Source organism: Zeus faber (genome assembly GCF_960531495.2).
Source record: "Zeus faber genome assembly, chromosome: 5".
Taxonomy (NCBI): Eukaryota; Metazoa; Chordata; class Actinopteri; order Zeiformes; family Zeidae; genus Zeus; species Zeus faber.
In genome coordinates this window covers 36,375,412-36,392,911 of record NC_137192.1, presented here as the reverse complement: position 1 = coordinate 36,392,911, position 17,500 = coordinate 36,375,412, and the positions used below count along the sequence as shown (strand labels likewise).

Sequence of the window (17,500 nt, the reverse complement as noted above, 5' to 3'; positions counted from 1 at the left end):
TTTTTATATATTATGATTATTATTATTATTATTATAAAATATACACTGTTGTATACAATGTATTCAGTCAGTCAACAGTCAGTCAGCGGTCAGTCAGCAGTCAGTCAGCGGGATACATGGTGTGTGCATGTAGTTGGTGGCTTATCCATATATTTTTCATATTTACTGTGTTTGTTCTTTGTATTTTGTTTATTTACATCTTTCATGATGTCATCATTTATATGGAAAAATTGCTTAGAAATACGACTGTTTTAACATACGACTGTTTTAACATACGACTGTTTTAACATACGACTGTTTAAACATACGACTGTTTTAACATACGACTGTTTTAACGTACCACTGTTTTAACATACGACTGTTTTAACATACGACTGTTTAAACGTACGACTGTTTTAACGCACGACTGTTTTAACATACCACTGTTTTAACGTACCACTGTTTTAACATACCACTGTTTAAACATACCACTGTTTTAACGTACCACTGTTTTAACATACCACTGTTTAAACATACCACTGTTTTAACATACCACTGTTTTAACATACCACTGTTTTAACATACCACTGTTTTAACATACCACTGTTTTAACATACCACTGTTTTAACATACCACTGTTTTAACATACCACTGTTTTAACATACCACTGTTTAAACATACCACTGTTTTAACATACCACTGTTTTAACATACCACTGTTTTAACATACCACTGTTTAAACATACCACTGTTTTAACATACCACTGTTTTAACGTACCACTGTTTTAACATACGACTGTTTTAACATACCACTGTTTTAACATACCACTGTTTTAACATACCACTGTTTTAACATACCACTGTTTTAATGTACCACTGTTTTAATGTACCACTGTTTTAACATACGACTGTTTTAACGTACGCAGTTTTAACATACGACTGTTTTAACATACCACTGTTTTAACATACCACTGTTTAAACATACCACTGTTTTAACATACCACTGTTTTAACATACCACTGTTTTAACATACCACTGTTCTAACATACCACTGTTTTAACATACCACTGTTTAAACATACCACTGTTTTAACGTACCACTGTTTTAACATACCACTGTTTTAACATACCACTGTTTTAACATACCACTGTTTAAACATACCACTGTTTTAACGTACCACTGTTTTAACGTACCACTGTTTTAACGTACCACTGTTTAAACATACCACTGTTTTAACATACCACTGTTTTAACGTACCACTGTTTAAACATACCACTGTTTTAACGTACCACTGTTTAAACATACCACTGTTTTAACATACCACTGTTTAAACATACCACTGTTTAAACATACGCAGTTTTAACGTACCACTGTTTTAACATACGCAATTTTAACATACGCAGTTTTAACGTACCACTGTTTCAACGTACGCAGTTTTAACGTACGACTGTTTTAACATACGACTGTTTTAACATACGACTGTTTTAACATACGCAGTTTTAACGTACCACTGTTTCAACGTACCACTGTTTTAACGTACCACTGTTTTAACGTACCACTGTTTTAACGTACCACTGTTTTAACGTACGCAGTTTTAACGTACCACTGTTTTAACGTACGCAGTTTTAACGTACCACTGTGTTAACGTACGCTGTTTCAACGTACCACTGTTTTAACGTACGCAGTTTTAACGTACGCAGTTTTAACGTACCACTGTTTTAACATACGCAGTTTTAACGTACCACTGTTTTAACGTACGCAGTTTTAACGTACCACTGTTTTAACATACACAGTTTTAACGTACCACTGTTTTAACATACGACTGTTTTAACGTACCACTGTTTTAACATACCACTGTTTCAACGTACCACTGTTTTAACGTACCACTGTTTTAACGTACCACTGTTTTAACGTACCACTGTTTTAACATACGACTGTTTTAACGTACCACTGTTTTAACGTACCACTGTTTTAACGTACCACTGTTTTAACATACCACTGTTTTAACATACCACTGTTTTAACGTACCACTGTTTTAACATACGACTGTTTTAACGTACCACTGTTTTAACGTACCACTGTTTTAACATACGACTGTTTTAACGTACCACTGTTTTAACGTACCACTGTTTTAACATACGACTGTTTTAACGTACCACTGTTTCAACGTACCACTGTTTTAACGTACCCCTGTTTTAACATACGACTGTTTTAACGTACCACTGTTTTAACATACGACTGTTTTAACGTACCACTGTTTTAACGTACCACTGTTTTAACGTACCACTGTTTTAACATACGACTGTTTTAACTTACCACTGTTTTAACATACACTGTTTTAACGTACCACTGTTTTAACGTACCACTGTTTTAACGTACGACTGTTTTAACGTACCACTGTTTTAACGTACCACTGTTTTAATGTACCACTGTTTTAACATACGACTGTTTTAACGTACGCAGTTTTAACATACGACTGTTTTAACATACGACTGTTTTAACATACGACTGTTTTAACGTACCGCTGTTTTAACGTACCGCTGTTTTAACGTACCGCTGTTTTAACGTACCGCTGTTTTAACGTACCGCTGTTTTAAGATACCACTGTTTTAAGATACCACTGTTTTAACATACCACTGTTTTAACGTACCACTGTTTTAACGTACCACTGTTTTAACGTACCACTGTTTTAACCTACCACTGTTTTAACATACCACTGTTTTAACATACCACTGTTTTAACGTACCACTGTTTTAACGTACCACTGTTTTAACGTACCACTGTTTTAACGTACCACTGTTTTAACGTGCCACTGTTTTAACGTACCACTGTTTTAACGTACCACTGTTTTAACATACCACTGTTTTAACATACCACTGTTTTAACGTACCACTGTTTTAACATACCACTGTTTTAACGTACCACTGTTTTAACGTACCACTGTTTTAACATACCACTGTTTTAATGTACGCAGTTTTAACATACCACTGTTTTAACATACCACTGTTTTAACATACCACTGTTTTAACATACCACTGTTTTAACCTACGCAGTTTTAACGTACCACTGTTTCAACGTACGCAGTTTTAACGTACCACTGTTTTAACATACGACAGTTTTAACGTACCACTGTTTCAACGTACCACTGTTTTAACGTACGCAGTTTTAACGTACGACTGTTTTAACATACGACTGTTTTAACATACGCAGTTTTAACGTACCACTGTTTCAACGTACCACTGTTTTAACGTACCACTGTTTTAACGTACCACTGTTTTAACGTACCACTGTTTTAACGTACGCAGTTTTAACATACCACTGTTTTAACATACCACTGTTTTAACATACCACTGTTTTAACGTACCACTGTTTTAACGTACGCAGTTTTAACATACCACTGTTTTAACATACCACTGTTTTAACATACCACTGTTTTAACGTACGCAGTTTTAACATACCACTGTTTTAACGTACCACTGTTTTAACATACCACTGTTTTAACATACGCAGTTTTAACATACCACTGTTTTAACACACAACTGTTTTAACATACCACTGTTTTAACGTACGCAGTTTTAACATACGACTGTTTTAACGTACCACTGTTTTAACATACCACTGTTTTAACGTACGCAGTTTTAACATACGACTGTTTTAACATACGCAGTTTTAACGTACCACTGTTTTAACATACCACTGTTTTAACATACGCAGTTTTAACATACCACTGTTTTAACATACCACTGTTTTAACATACCACTGTTTTAACGTACCACTGTTTTAACGTACGCAGTTTTAACATACGACTGTTTTAACATACGACTGTTTTAACATACGCAGTTTTAACGTACCACTGTTTCGACGTACCACTGTTTTAACGTACGCAGTTTTAACGTACCACTGTTTTAACGTACGCAGTTTTAACGTACCACTGTTTTAACGTACGCAGTTTTAACGTACGACTGTTTTAACATACGACTGTTTTAACATACGCAGTTTTAACGTACGACTGTTTTAACATACCACTGTTTTAACGTACGCAGTTTTAACGTACCACTGTTTCAACGTACCACTGTTTTAACGTACCACTGTTTCAACGTACCACTGTTTTAACGTACGCAGTTTTAACGTACGACTGTTTTAACATACGACTGTTTTAACATACGACTGTTTTAACGTACCACTGTTTCAACGTACCACTGTTTCAACGTACCACTGTTTTAACGTACCACTGTTTTAACGTACCACTGTTTCAACGTACCACTGTTTTAACGTACGCAGTTTTAACGTACCACTGTTTTAACGTACGCAGTTTTAACGAACCACTGTTTTAACGTACCACTGTTTCAACGTACCACTGTTTCAACGTACCACTGTTTTAATGTACGCAGTTTTAACGTACCACTGTTTTAACGTACGCAGTTTTAACGTACCACTGTTTTAACGTACGCAGTTTTAACGTACGACTGTTTTAACATACGACTGTTTTAACATACGCAGTTTTAACGTACGACTGTTTTAACATACGACTGTTTTAACGTACCACTGTTTTAACATACGACTGTTTTAACGTACGCAGTTTTAACGTACCACTGTTTCAACGTACCACTGTTTTAACGTACGCAGTTTTAACGTACGACTGTTTTAACATACGACTGTTTTAACATACGCAGTTTAAACGTACCACTGTTTCAACGTACCACTGTTTTAACGTACCCCTGTTTTAACATACGACTGTTTTAACATACGACTGTTTTAACATACGACTGTTTTAACGTACCACTGTTTTAACGTACCACTGTTTTAACATACGACTGTTTTAACGTACCCCTGTTTTAACATACCACTGTTTTAACATACGACTGTTTTAACGAACCACTGTTTTAACGTACGACTGTTATAACGTACCACTGTTTTAGCATACCACTGTTTTAACGTACCACTGTTTTAACATACGACTGTTTTAACGTACCACTGTTTTAATGTACCACTGTTTTAACATACCACTGTTTTAACATACGCAGTTTTAACATACGACTGTTTTAACATACGACTGTTTTAACGTACCGCTGTTTTAACGTACCGCTGTTTTAACATACCACTGTTTTAACGTACCACTGTTTTAACATACGACTGTTTTAACATACCACTGTTTTAACGTACCACTGTTTTAACGTACCACTGTTTTAACGTACCACTGTTTTAACATACCACTGTTTTAACATACCAGTGTTTTAACATACGCAGTTTTAACGTACGACTGTTTTAACATACGACTGTTTAAACATACACAGTTTTAACGTACCACTGTTTCAACATACCCGTTTTAACGTACCACTGTTTTAACGTACCACTGTTTTAACGTACGCAGTTTTAACGTACCACTGTTTTAACGTACGCAGTTTTAACGTACGACTGTTTTAACATACGACTGTTTTAACATACGCAGTTTTAACGTACGACTGTTTTAACATACCACTGTTTTAACGTACGCAGTTTTAACGTACCACTGTTTCAACGTACCACTGTTTTAACGTACGCAGTTTTAACGTACGACTGTTTTAACATACCACCGTTTTAACGTACGCAGTTTTAACGTACCACCGTTTCAACGTACCACTGTTTCAACGTACGCAGTTTTAACGTACGACTGTTTTAACATACGACTGTTTTAACATACGACTGTTTTAACATACGCAGTTTTAACGTACCACTGTTTCAACGTACCACTGTTTCAACGTACCACTGTTTTAACGTACCACTGTTTTAACGTACCACTGTTTCAACGTACCACTGTTTCAACATACCACTGTTTTAACATACCACTGTTTTAACGTACCACTGTTTTAACGTACCACTGTTTCAACGTACCACAGTTTTAACGTACCACTGTTTTAACGTACCACTGTTTTAACGTACGCAGTTTTAACGTACGACTGTTTTAACATACGACTGTTTTAACATACGCAGTTTTAACGTACGCAGTTTTAACGTACGACTGTTTTAACATACGACTGTTTTAACGTACCACTGTTTTAACATACGACTGTTTTAACGTACGCAGTTTTAACGTACCACTGTTTCAACGTACCACTGTTTTAACGTACGCAGTTTTAACGTACGACTGTTTTAACATATGACTGTTTTAACATACGCAGTTTAAACGTACCACTGTTTCAACGTACCACTGTTTTAACGTACCCCTGTTTTAACATACGACTGTTTTAACATACGACTGTTTTAACATACGACTGTTTTAACGTACCACTGTTTAAACGTACCACTGTTTTAACATACCACTGTTTTAACATACGACTGTTTTAACGAACCACTGTTTTAACGTACGACTGTTTTAACGTACCACTGTTTTAGCATACCACTGTTTTAACGTACCACTGTTTTAACATACGACTGTTTTAACGTACCACTGTTTTAATGTACCACTGTTTTAACATACCACTGTTTTAACGTACGCAGTTTTAACATACGACTGTTTTAACATACGACTGTCTTAACATACCACTGATTTAACGTACCACTGTTTTAACGTACCACTGTTTTAACATACCACTGTTTTAACATACCAGTGTTTTAACATACCAGTGTTTTAACATACGCAGTTTTAACGTACGACTGTTTTAACATACGACTGTTTAAACATACACAGTTTTAACGTACCACTGTTTCAACGTACCCGTTTTAACGTACCACTGTTTTAACGTACCACTGTTTCAACGTAACCCTGTTTTAACGTACCACTGTTTTAACGTACCACTGTTTTAACGTACCACTGTTTTAACGTAACCCTGTTTTAACGTACCACTGTTTTAACGTACCACTGTTTTAACGTACCACTGTTTTAACATACCACTGTTTTAACATACCACTGTTTTAACGTACCACTGTTTTAACGTACCACTGTTTTAACGTACCACTGTTTTAACGTACCACTGTTTTAACATACCACTGTTTTAACATACCACTGTTTTAACGTACCACTGTTTTAACGTACCACTGTTTTAACGTACCACTGTTTTAACGTACCACTGTTTTAACGTACCCCTGTTTTAACGTACCACTGTTTTAACGTACCACTGTTTTAACATACCACTGTTTTAACGTACCACTGTTTTAACGTACCACTGTTTAAACGTACGCAGTTTTAACATACCACTGTTTTAACATACCACTGTTTTAACGTACGCAGTTTTAACATACCACTGTTTTAACATACCACTGTTTTAACATACCACTGTTTTAACGTACGCAGTTTTAACATACCACTGTTTTAACATACGACTGTTTTAACATACGCAGTTTTAACGTACCACTGTTTCAACGTACGCAGTTTTAACGTACCACTGTTTTAACATACCACTGTTTTAACATACCACTGTTTTAACGTACCACTGTTTTAACGTACCCCTGTTTTAACGTACCACTGTTTTAACGTACCACTGTTTTAACGTACCACTGTTTTAACGTACCCCTGTTTTAACGTACCCCTGTTTTACCGTACCACTGTTTTAACATTCTGTACCACTGTTCTTATAGAACCACTTATAGTCGTAAGTTGAGGTACCACTGTATACTGTTTATTATTATTATTATTATTATTATATACACTGTTATATATTATTATTTTTATTATACAGTTATTTATCATTATTATTATTATCATCATATATACTGTTATATATTATTTTTATTATATATACAGAGTTATATATATAGTTATATATTATTATATATTGATATAAAGTATTATATATATATATATACACTGTATATAAATAGTGTTATATATTATTATTATATATACAGTGGGGCAAAAAAGTATTTAGTCAGCCACCAATTGTGCAAGTTCTCCCACTTAAAAAGATGAGAGGCCTGTAATTTTCATCATTTACATTACATTACATTACATTTAGCAGACGCTTTTATCCAAAGCGACTTACAATTGTTCAAACACCGACGGACGCAGCCATCAGGAGCAATTAGGGGTTAAGTGTCTTGCTCAAGGACACTACAGCATGCTAGCAGGAGGAGCCTGGGATCGAACCAGCAAACTTTAGATCACTAGACCACCAGCTCTACCGCCTGAGCTACCATCCCCATCATAGGTTCACCTCGACTATGAGACAGAATGGGGGGAAAGAATCCAGGAAATCACATTGTAGGATTTTTAATGAATTAATTGGTAAATTCCTCGGTAAAATAATTATTTGGTCACCTACAAACAAGCAAGATTTCTGGCTTTCACAGACCTGTAACTTTTTCTTTAAGAGGCTCCTCTGTCCTCCACTCGTTACCTGTATTAATGATTTAAATACAGGTAACGTTACCTGTTTCAACTCGTTATCAGTATAAAAGACACCTGTCCACAACCTCAAACAGTCACACTCCAAACTCCACTATGGCCAAGACCAAAGAGCTGTCAAAGGACACCAGAAACAAAATTGTAGACCTGCACCAGGCTGAGAAGACTGAATCTGCAATAGGTAAGCAGCTTGTTGTGAAGAAATCAACTGTGGGAGCTCTATCTGGGGCTCCACGCAAGATCTCACTCCGTGGGGTCAAAATGATCACAAGAACGGTGAGCAAACATCCCAGAACCACACGGGGGGACCTAGTGAATGACCTGCAGAGAGCTGGGACCAAAGTAACAAAGGCTACCATCAGTAACACACTACGCCGCCAGGGACTCCTGCAGTGCCAAACGTGTCCCCCTGCTTAAGCCAGTACATGTCCAGGCCCGTCTGAAGTTTGCTAGAGAGCATATGGATGATCCAGAAGAGGATTGGGAGAATGTCATATGGTCAGATTAAACCAGAAATATAACTTTTTGGTAAAAACTCAACTTGTCGTGTTTTGAGGAGAAAGAAAGCTGAGTTGCAAAGTATTGAGATGAACTTTTGTTATTGACCAAATACTTATTTTCCACCATAGAGTGTTCTGACATTTCACTTTTCTGCCTGGTATGGTCATTTAAGCTGTAAACTTTCAAACAAGCTTTCTAGGATTGTGTCAATGGCCAGTAAAATCATTGGCAAACCCCAAAAGGCCTTAAGCCTACTGTACAAGGAGAGGTTGAGGAAGAAAGCCTTGAGCATCACAGCCGATAGCTCCCATCCTCTCTCCAGTCAGCTTGTGCTTTTGAACTCTGGTAGGCACTACAGAGTTCCCCTAGCGACCAAGAATATTTATAAGAAGTCTTTTATCCCCAAAGCAGTCAGTGTTCTTAATCTGAAAGAATGACCTGATGATGACAGTGGCAATAATGATGATGAAATGATAATGACGATAATGATGAAGCAAGAGTCACTGGTGGTTTAATATTTGTTTATCACCTTCTTAGTGCTGGTGTTTTATTTCTATGGTGTGACCCTCATAATACTGTATTTTATCTCTACTGTTCTTTGTTTGTGTCTGCCTGTGTGTTGTCTGGTGAGCCGAAGACAAATTTCCACCACGGTGGACAATAAAGATCTATTATTATTATTATTATTATTATAATTAGCAAATAAATTATTTAAAAATTAGACAATGTGATTTCAGGATTTTTTTTCTCATTTTGTCTCTCATAGTCGAAGTATACCTATGATGAAAATAACAGGCCTCTCTCATCTTTTTAAGTGGGAGAACTTGCACAATTAGTGGCTGACTAAATACTTTTTTGCCCCACTGTATAGTGTTATATGAGGCAGCAGGTGAAGAGTGAGTTGTTGAAGTATAAAAAAGGGCGTGGTCAGGATGTGAGCCACTTTGACAAGGAGCACATTGTGATGCTGGACGACTGGGTCAGAGCATCTCCACAAGCACAGGTCTTGTGACTGTTCCCGCTGTGCAGTGGTTACTACCAAAAGTGTCCAAGGAAGGACGACCGGTGAACCAGCCACAGGGTCACGGGGCCCAAGGCTCATTGATGCACGTGAGGAGCCAGGTTTGGTCCATCTGGTTCGATGCCACAGTAGAACTACTGCAGCACAAAGTGTTGAAAAAGTGAATGTTGCTGTGATAGAAAGGTGTGGAACACACAGTGCATGGCAGCTTGCTGCGTATGGGAGCTCACAGTGTCCATGCTGACCCCTGTCCACCCCTGAAAGCACCTACAATGGACACGTGAGCGTCACAACTGGACCATGGAGCAATGGAAGAAGGTGGAGGTCTGATGAATCACATCATGTGGATGGGTGGTGCATGTGCATTGTTTACCTGGGGAAGAGATGGCACCAGGATGCATTATGGGAGAAGACAAGCCAGTGGAGGCAGTGTGACGCTCTGGACAATGTTGTGTTGGGAAACCTTGGGTCCTGGCGTTCATGTGGATGTGACTTTAACACATAGCACCTACATAAACATTGTTGCAGAACAAGTACACACCTTCATGGCAACAGTATTCCCTGATGGCAGTGGCCTCTTTCAGCAGGATAATGCTTCCTGCCACACTGCAAACAATTGGTCAGGAATAGTTTGAGGAACATGACAAAGAGTTCAAAGTGTTGACTTGGCCTCCAAATTCCCCAGATTTCGATCCCATGGAGCATCTGTGGGATGTGCTGGAACAACAAGCCTGATCCATGGGGGCTCCACCTCCAACTTGCAGGACTTAAAAGGATCTGCTGCTACATCTTGGTGCCAGATACCACAGGACACCTTCAGAGTCTGGTGGAGTCCATGCCTCCACCTCACAACTGTTTGGAGACACAAATGGAGCTACACTATCAGTGTTATTGGTGGTGATTTAATGTTGTGGCTGATCTGTGTGTGTGTGTGTGTGTGTGTGTGTGTGTGTGTGTATATGTGTATATATATATATATATATATATATATATATATATATATATATATATATATATATATATATATATATATATATATACACACATACATACATACATACATACATACATACATACATACATACAGTGGGGCAAAAAAGTATTTAGTCAGCCACCAATTGTGCAAGTTCTCCCACTTAAAAAGATGAGAGAGGCCTGTTATTTTCATCATAGGTTCACGTCGACTATGAGAGACAAAATGAGAAAAAAAAAAATCCAGAAAATCACATTGTCTGATTTTTAAAGAATTTATTTGCAAATTATTGTGGAAAATAAGTATTTGGTCAATAACAAAAGTTCATTTCAGTACTTTGTTATATTCCCTTTGTTTGCAATGACAGAGGTCAAACGTTTTCTGTAAGTCTTCACAAGGTTTTGACACACTGTTGCTGGTATTTTGGCCCATTCCTCCATGCAGATCTCCTCTAGAGCAGTGATGTTTTGGGGCTGTCACTGGGCAACACAGACTTTCAACTCCCTCCAAAGATTTTCTATGGGGTTGAGATCTGGAGAATGGCTAGGCCACTCCAGGACCTTGAAATGCTTCTTATGAAGCCACTCCTTCGTTGCCCGGGCGGTGTGTTTGGGATCATTGTCATTCTGAAAGACCCAGCCACGTTTCATCTTCAATGCCCTTGCTGATGGAAGGAGGTTTTCACTCAAAATCTCACGATACATGGCCCCATTCATTCTTTCCTTTACACGGATCAGTCGTCCTGGTCCCTTTACAGAAAAACAGCCCCAAAGCGTGATGTTTCCACCCCCATGCTTCACAGTAGGTATGGTGTTCTTTGGATGCAACTCAGCTTTCTTTCTCCTCCAAACACGACAAGTTGAGTTTTTACCAAAAAGTTCTATTTTGGTTTCATCTGACCATATGACATTCTCCCAATCCTCTTCTGGATCATCCAAATGCTCTCTAGCAAACTTCAGACGGGCCTGGACATGTACTGGCTTAAGCAGGGGGACACGTCTGGCACTGCAGGATTTGAGTCCCTGGCGGCGTAGTGTGTTACTGATGGTAGCCTTTGTTACTTTGGTCCCAGGTCTCTGCAGGTCATTCACTAGGTCACCCCGTGTGGTTCTGGGATGTTTGCTCACCGATTTTGTGATCATTTTGACCCCACGGGGTGAGATCTTGCGTGGAGCCCCAGATCGAGGGAGATTATCAGGGGTCTTGTATGTCTTCCATTTTCTAATAAATGCTCCCACAGTTGATTTCTTCACAACAAGCTGCTTACCTATTGCAGATTCAGTCTTCCCAGCCTGGTGCAGGTCTACAATTTTGTTTCTGGTGTCCTTTGACAGCTCTTTGGTCTTGGCCATAGTGGAGTTTGGAGTGTGACTGTTTGAGGTTGTGGACAGGTGTCTTTTATACTGATAACAAGTTCAAACAGGTGCATTAATACAGGTAACGAGTGGAGGACAGAGGAGCCTCTTAAAGAAAAAGTTACAGGTCTGTGAAAGCCAGAAATCTTGCTTGTTTGTAGGTGACCAAATACTTATTTTACTGAGGAATTTACCAATTAATTAATTAAAAATCCTACAATGTGATTTCCTGGATTCTTTCCCCCCGTTCTGTCTCATAGTTGAGGTGAACCTATGATGAAAATTACAGGCCTCTCATCTTTTTAAGTGGGAGAACTTGTACAATTGGTGGCTGACTAAATACTTTTTTGCCCCACTGTGTACACACACACACACACACACACACACACACACACACACACACACACACACACACACACACACACACACACACACACACACACACACACACACACACACACACACACACACACACACACTATATATACAGGTACTCCTCACTTAACCACCTGTTTAACTACCTGTTAAACCACCTGTTTAACCAGCTCAGCTCAGCTAAGTTCAGACTTACAACCAGCTCTCTGACCAGTCTGTATTGTACACTGTGTACAATACCAAGTATCTCATCACCCTTTATACAGTATACTATATACACTGTATATACTATATATACTATCTACATTATATATACTATATACACTGTATCTATTATATATACTACATATACTATATACCTATATATACACTATATATACTAAATATACTATATACACTATTTTTTACTATGTACACTACATATACTACATGCACTGCATACACTGCATACACTATATATACACTACATATACTATATATACCATATATACACTATACTGTATATACTATATACACTATATATACTAAATATAGAATATATACACTATATATACTACATATACTATATACATTACATATACTATATACACTGCATACACTATATACACTATATATACACTACAAATACTATATACACTATACACACTATATACACTATATATACACACAATATACACTATATTACATTACATTACATTTCATTGATCAGACGCTTTTATCCAAAGCGACTTTCAATTGTTCAATCACTGACGGACGCAGCCATCAGGAGCAATTAGGGGTTAAGTGTCTTGCTCAAGGACACTACAGCATGCTAGCAGGAGGAGCCTGGGATCCAACCAGCAACCTTTAGATTACTAGACCACCAGCTCTACCGCCTGAGCTACCATCCCATACCATATATACACTGTATACACTATATATACACTATATACACTATACACATTGTATATACTATATACACTATACTATATCACCCGAGGACACCAGGTTACATCACTGATGATGTGTTCAGGTGCATCAGAAGATGTATTCAAGAACTATCTACTCTGGCGAAACTAGTGACAACCAGGAATAGACTGGTTATGACTGGAGAGACAGTTGGCAGCGTGGAAAGCCAGCACCCAGGGCGGGGAGGGTCGGCAGCCCAAACCGCTTCCTCTAAGAGGAAACCCATCATCAAGCTACAGATCAACTAATGGAAAATACCCCCAGGGGAGCCCGAGGGGGGGGGGGGTGAGAACCTCAATCTGACGGACCGAACAGCAACGACAAATGGCAACGGAGAAACGACTACGACCGCGACATGCAGATGCGGGAAAATCTGCAAAAACAGCTATGGCCTCAAGATTCACCAGGCCAGAACTTAGTGTTTGGAGGGAGATGACGTACCACAGCGCACAGATACCACATCTGATGAGACGCAGGAGGAGCCGGGCCAGGAAGCACCCTATAGAGCCCAGAGCCTCCATGTGGCACAACCAGCTCTCCCAAGTATCTCCCTGGGGAAGGCTCGAAAACAAGTGGCCACAGGCCTGCAAGACGACAGTTTGGGAGCAGTTTGACGAGGATGTCGACAAGGTGCTTGAAACGTCTGTGAAGGGAGATGTGGATCGGAGGCTGCAGGCAATGACGACCATCATCATCAGTCTTGCCCGGGACAGGTTCGGTGCAGAGGAGAAGAGACCTGCTCAGACACCTTACCAGAGGGCAGTGAAGATCCACAAGATCCGACAGGAGCTTAAGTCACTCAAGAAGAGGCACAAGGAAGCCAGCGAGGAGCAGCGTCCCCCTTTAGCAGAGTTGCAGGACATCTTGAAGAAGAGGCTGATGACTCTGCGTGTAGCAGAATGGCATCGAAGGCACCGGAAGGAGAAAGCCAGGAAGCTTGCTTCGTTCATAGGGTTAGGGTTAGGGTTAGGGTCACCAAATTGCTGCTGGGGCAGAAGCGAGATGGCAATCCGGTCTGCTCGAAGGAGGAGCTAGATCTGCACATTCAGAACACCTACAGTGACCCCAACAGACAGATGGAGCTGGGCCAGTATGACATCCTTGTAGACTCACCACCTTCTGCCAAGGACTTTGTCACAAGGGAACCACTTCTGAAGGAAGTCCAGGAGATTGTGAGGAAGGCAAGATCTAGCTCAGCCCCTGGACCAAGTGGGGTCCCATACAAGTTCTACAAGTACTGCCCATTGCTACTCAAGCGACTCTGGAAGATCATAAGAGTCATCTGGAGGCGAGGGAAGGTGGCGCAGCAGTGGAGATGTGCTGAAGGAGTCTGGATCCCTAAAGAGGCGGATTCAGAGAAGATCGACCAGTTCAGAATCATTTCACTGCTGAGCGTAGAAGGAAAGATCTTCTTCAGCATAGTAGTTAGGGGGCTGACTGACTTCCTTTCCAACAACAACTACATAGACACCTCGGTGCAAAAGGGAGGGATCTCTGGAGTGCCGGGGTGTCCAGAACACACTGGAGTGGTGACACAGCTCATCTGGGAAGCCCACGAGAACAAGGGAGACCTCACAGTGCTGTGGTTAGACCTAGCCCAGGCGTATGGCTCCATCCCTCACAAACTGGTCGAGACCACTATGACCGAACACCATGTGCCACACCATGTTGCCGACCTGATCCTGGATTATTACGACCAGTTCAGGATGAGAGTCTCAGCAGGAGCAGTTACATCCGAGTGGCACAAGCTGGAGGTTGGGATAATCACAGGCTGCACCATCTCGGTAACCTTGTTTGCCCTTGCAAAGAACATGCTTGTCAAGTCAGCTGAGCCAGAGTGCCGGGGCCCCCGGACCCAATCAGGAATCTGCCAGCCACCAATCAGGGCCTTCATGGATGACCTGACAGTCACCACGGAGTCTGTGCCAGGAAGCAGATGGATCCTGCAAGGGCTGGAAAAGCTTATCCGGTGGGCGCGTATGAGCTTCAAACCAGCCAAGTCCAGATCACTAGTGGTGAAGAAGGGCAAGGTCACCGACAGGTTCAGATTTAACATCGAAGAGAAGCAAATACCGACCATCTCTGAGAAGCCGGTGAAGAGCTTGGGCAAGGTGTTCAACAGCAGCCTCAAGGACTCCTCATCTGTTAAGTCCACCTGCCAGGAACTGGATAGCTGGCTAAGATCAGTCGACAAATCCGGGCTTCCAGGCAAGTTCAAAGCGTGGATATATCAGCATGGTATTCTGCCAAGGATACTATGGCCGCTACTTGTCAACGAGGTCCCCATGTCCACCATTGAGACCTTGGGAAGAAAGGTCAGCAGCTGTCTCAGGAGATGGTTGGGGTTGCCTAGAAGCCTCAGCAACATCGCCCTCTACGGGAAAAACACAAAAACTCCGGTTGCCCCTGAAGTCTCTGGAAGAAGAGTTCAAGGTTACACGGACTCAAGAGGTGCTGATGTACAGAGACTCTAGAGACCCAAAGGTGGCTCAGGCTAGAGTGGTAGTGAAGACTGGAAGGAAGTGGAGTGCCCAGGCTGCTGTGCTGGATGCTGATTCCCGGCTGCACCACAAAGATTTGGTGGGCATGGTGGCCCATGGTAGAGCGGGCTTGGGACTGTTCCCAACACCTCGGCATAAGGAGTGCAAAGGGGACTCTGGCAGGCTGAGCCACACAGCATCACCTTCCTGATTCGGGCAGTGTGTGATGTCCTGCCAAGCCCGGCGAACCTCTTCACCTGGCGAAAGGTCGAGACCCCGAACTGCCCATTGTGCTCAGCAAGGGGAACGTTGGAGCACATACTGAGCTGCTGCCCAAAAGCGCTCACCTGGCGCCATAACCAGGTGCTGAAACCGAATGCAGAAGCCATCAGCAAGGGGATCAGCAGCTGCGGCCGAGTACGCAACACCACTTCATCACGCAGCTGACGGTGCCATGGGAGGACCGCTTGGGGGAGGCTCATGATAGGAAACGGGGGGAGGCTCATGATAGGAAACGGACCAAATATGAACATCTGGTCATCAACTGTCGAGAGCAGGGCTGGAAGACGAGGTGCATGCCGATTGAAGTGGGTTGCAGAGGATTTGTGGGTCACTCACTCCACAGAGCCCTCCGTGTACTGGGCATCACAGGAGGAGCAAGGAGCAGAGCCATCAACAACATCACCGCAGCAGCTGAGAAAGCCTCGAGATGGCTCTGGATCCGGAGAGAAGGTCCATGGGGACAAGCCAATGCCACCTGAACACACACTGTGGTCTGATCAACCGTGGTGGGGTCGCCTGGGAGAGGGGGTATGATGTTGAGAGACCCTAAAACCCGAGGACACCAGGTTACATCACTGATGATGTGTTCAGGTGCATCGGAAGATGTATTCAAGAACTATACACTATATATACTATATACGCTATATATACTATATACATAATATACACAATATACATTATACACACTATATATACACTATATACACTAAATATACTATATACACTATATATACAGAATAGATAATATACACAATATACATTATACACACTATATACACTATATAAACTAGAAATACTATATATACTATATATAGCAGCCACGCCCCCTTACTGTAAAACAACAGGTGCTCGCTTATTGACCAATCAGCTCAAAGAGCTGGTTGTAGGAACAGAACTGGGTTAAGTGAGGAGTACCTGTGTGTGTATGTATGTGTGTATATATATATATATATACACACACATAATATATATATATATATATATATATATATATATATATATATATATATATATATATATATATATACACACATACATACACACACACGTGTATACAAACATATACACACACACACATATATAGACACATTTACATACTGTATATATACATACATATATACACACATATATATATCTATATATATAAATATAATGTATATTTTACAGGTGTGTTATGGTGGAACAACACATTTCAAGCTGTTACATAAGAAACATTAATCAATAAGTAAAACAGCAAACACGCACCAAACATACTGTTTACACACAC

General features: G+C 40.3%; 1 protein-coding gene across 1 annotated transcript in view; it reads right to left on the bottom strand.

Moving 5' to 3' along the window:
• il17rd (interleukin 17 receptor D) overlaps window positions 1-17,500 on the bottom strand; it is a 32,498-nt gene that overhangs the window by 14,328 nt on the left and 670 nt on the right. The window lies entirely within an intron of this gene.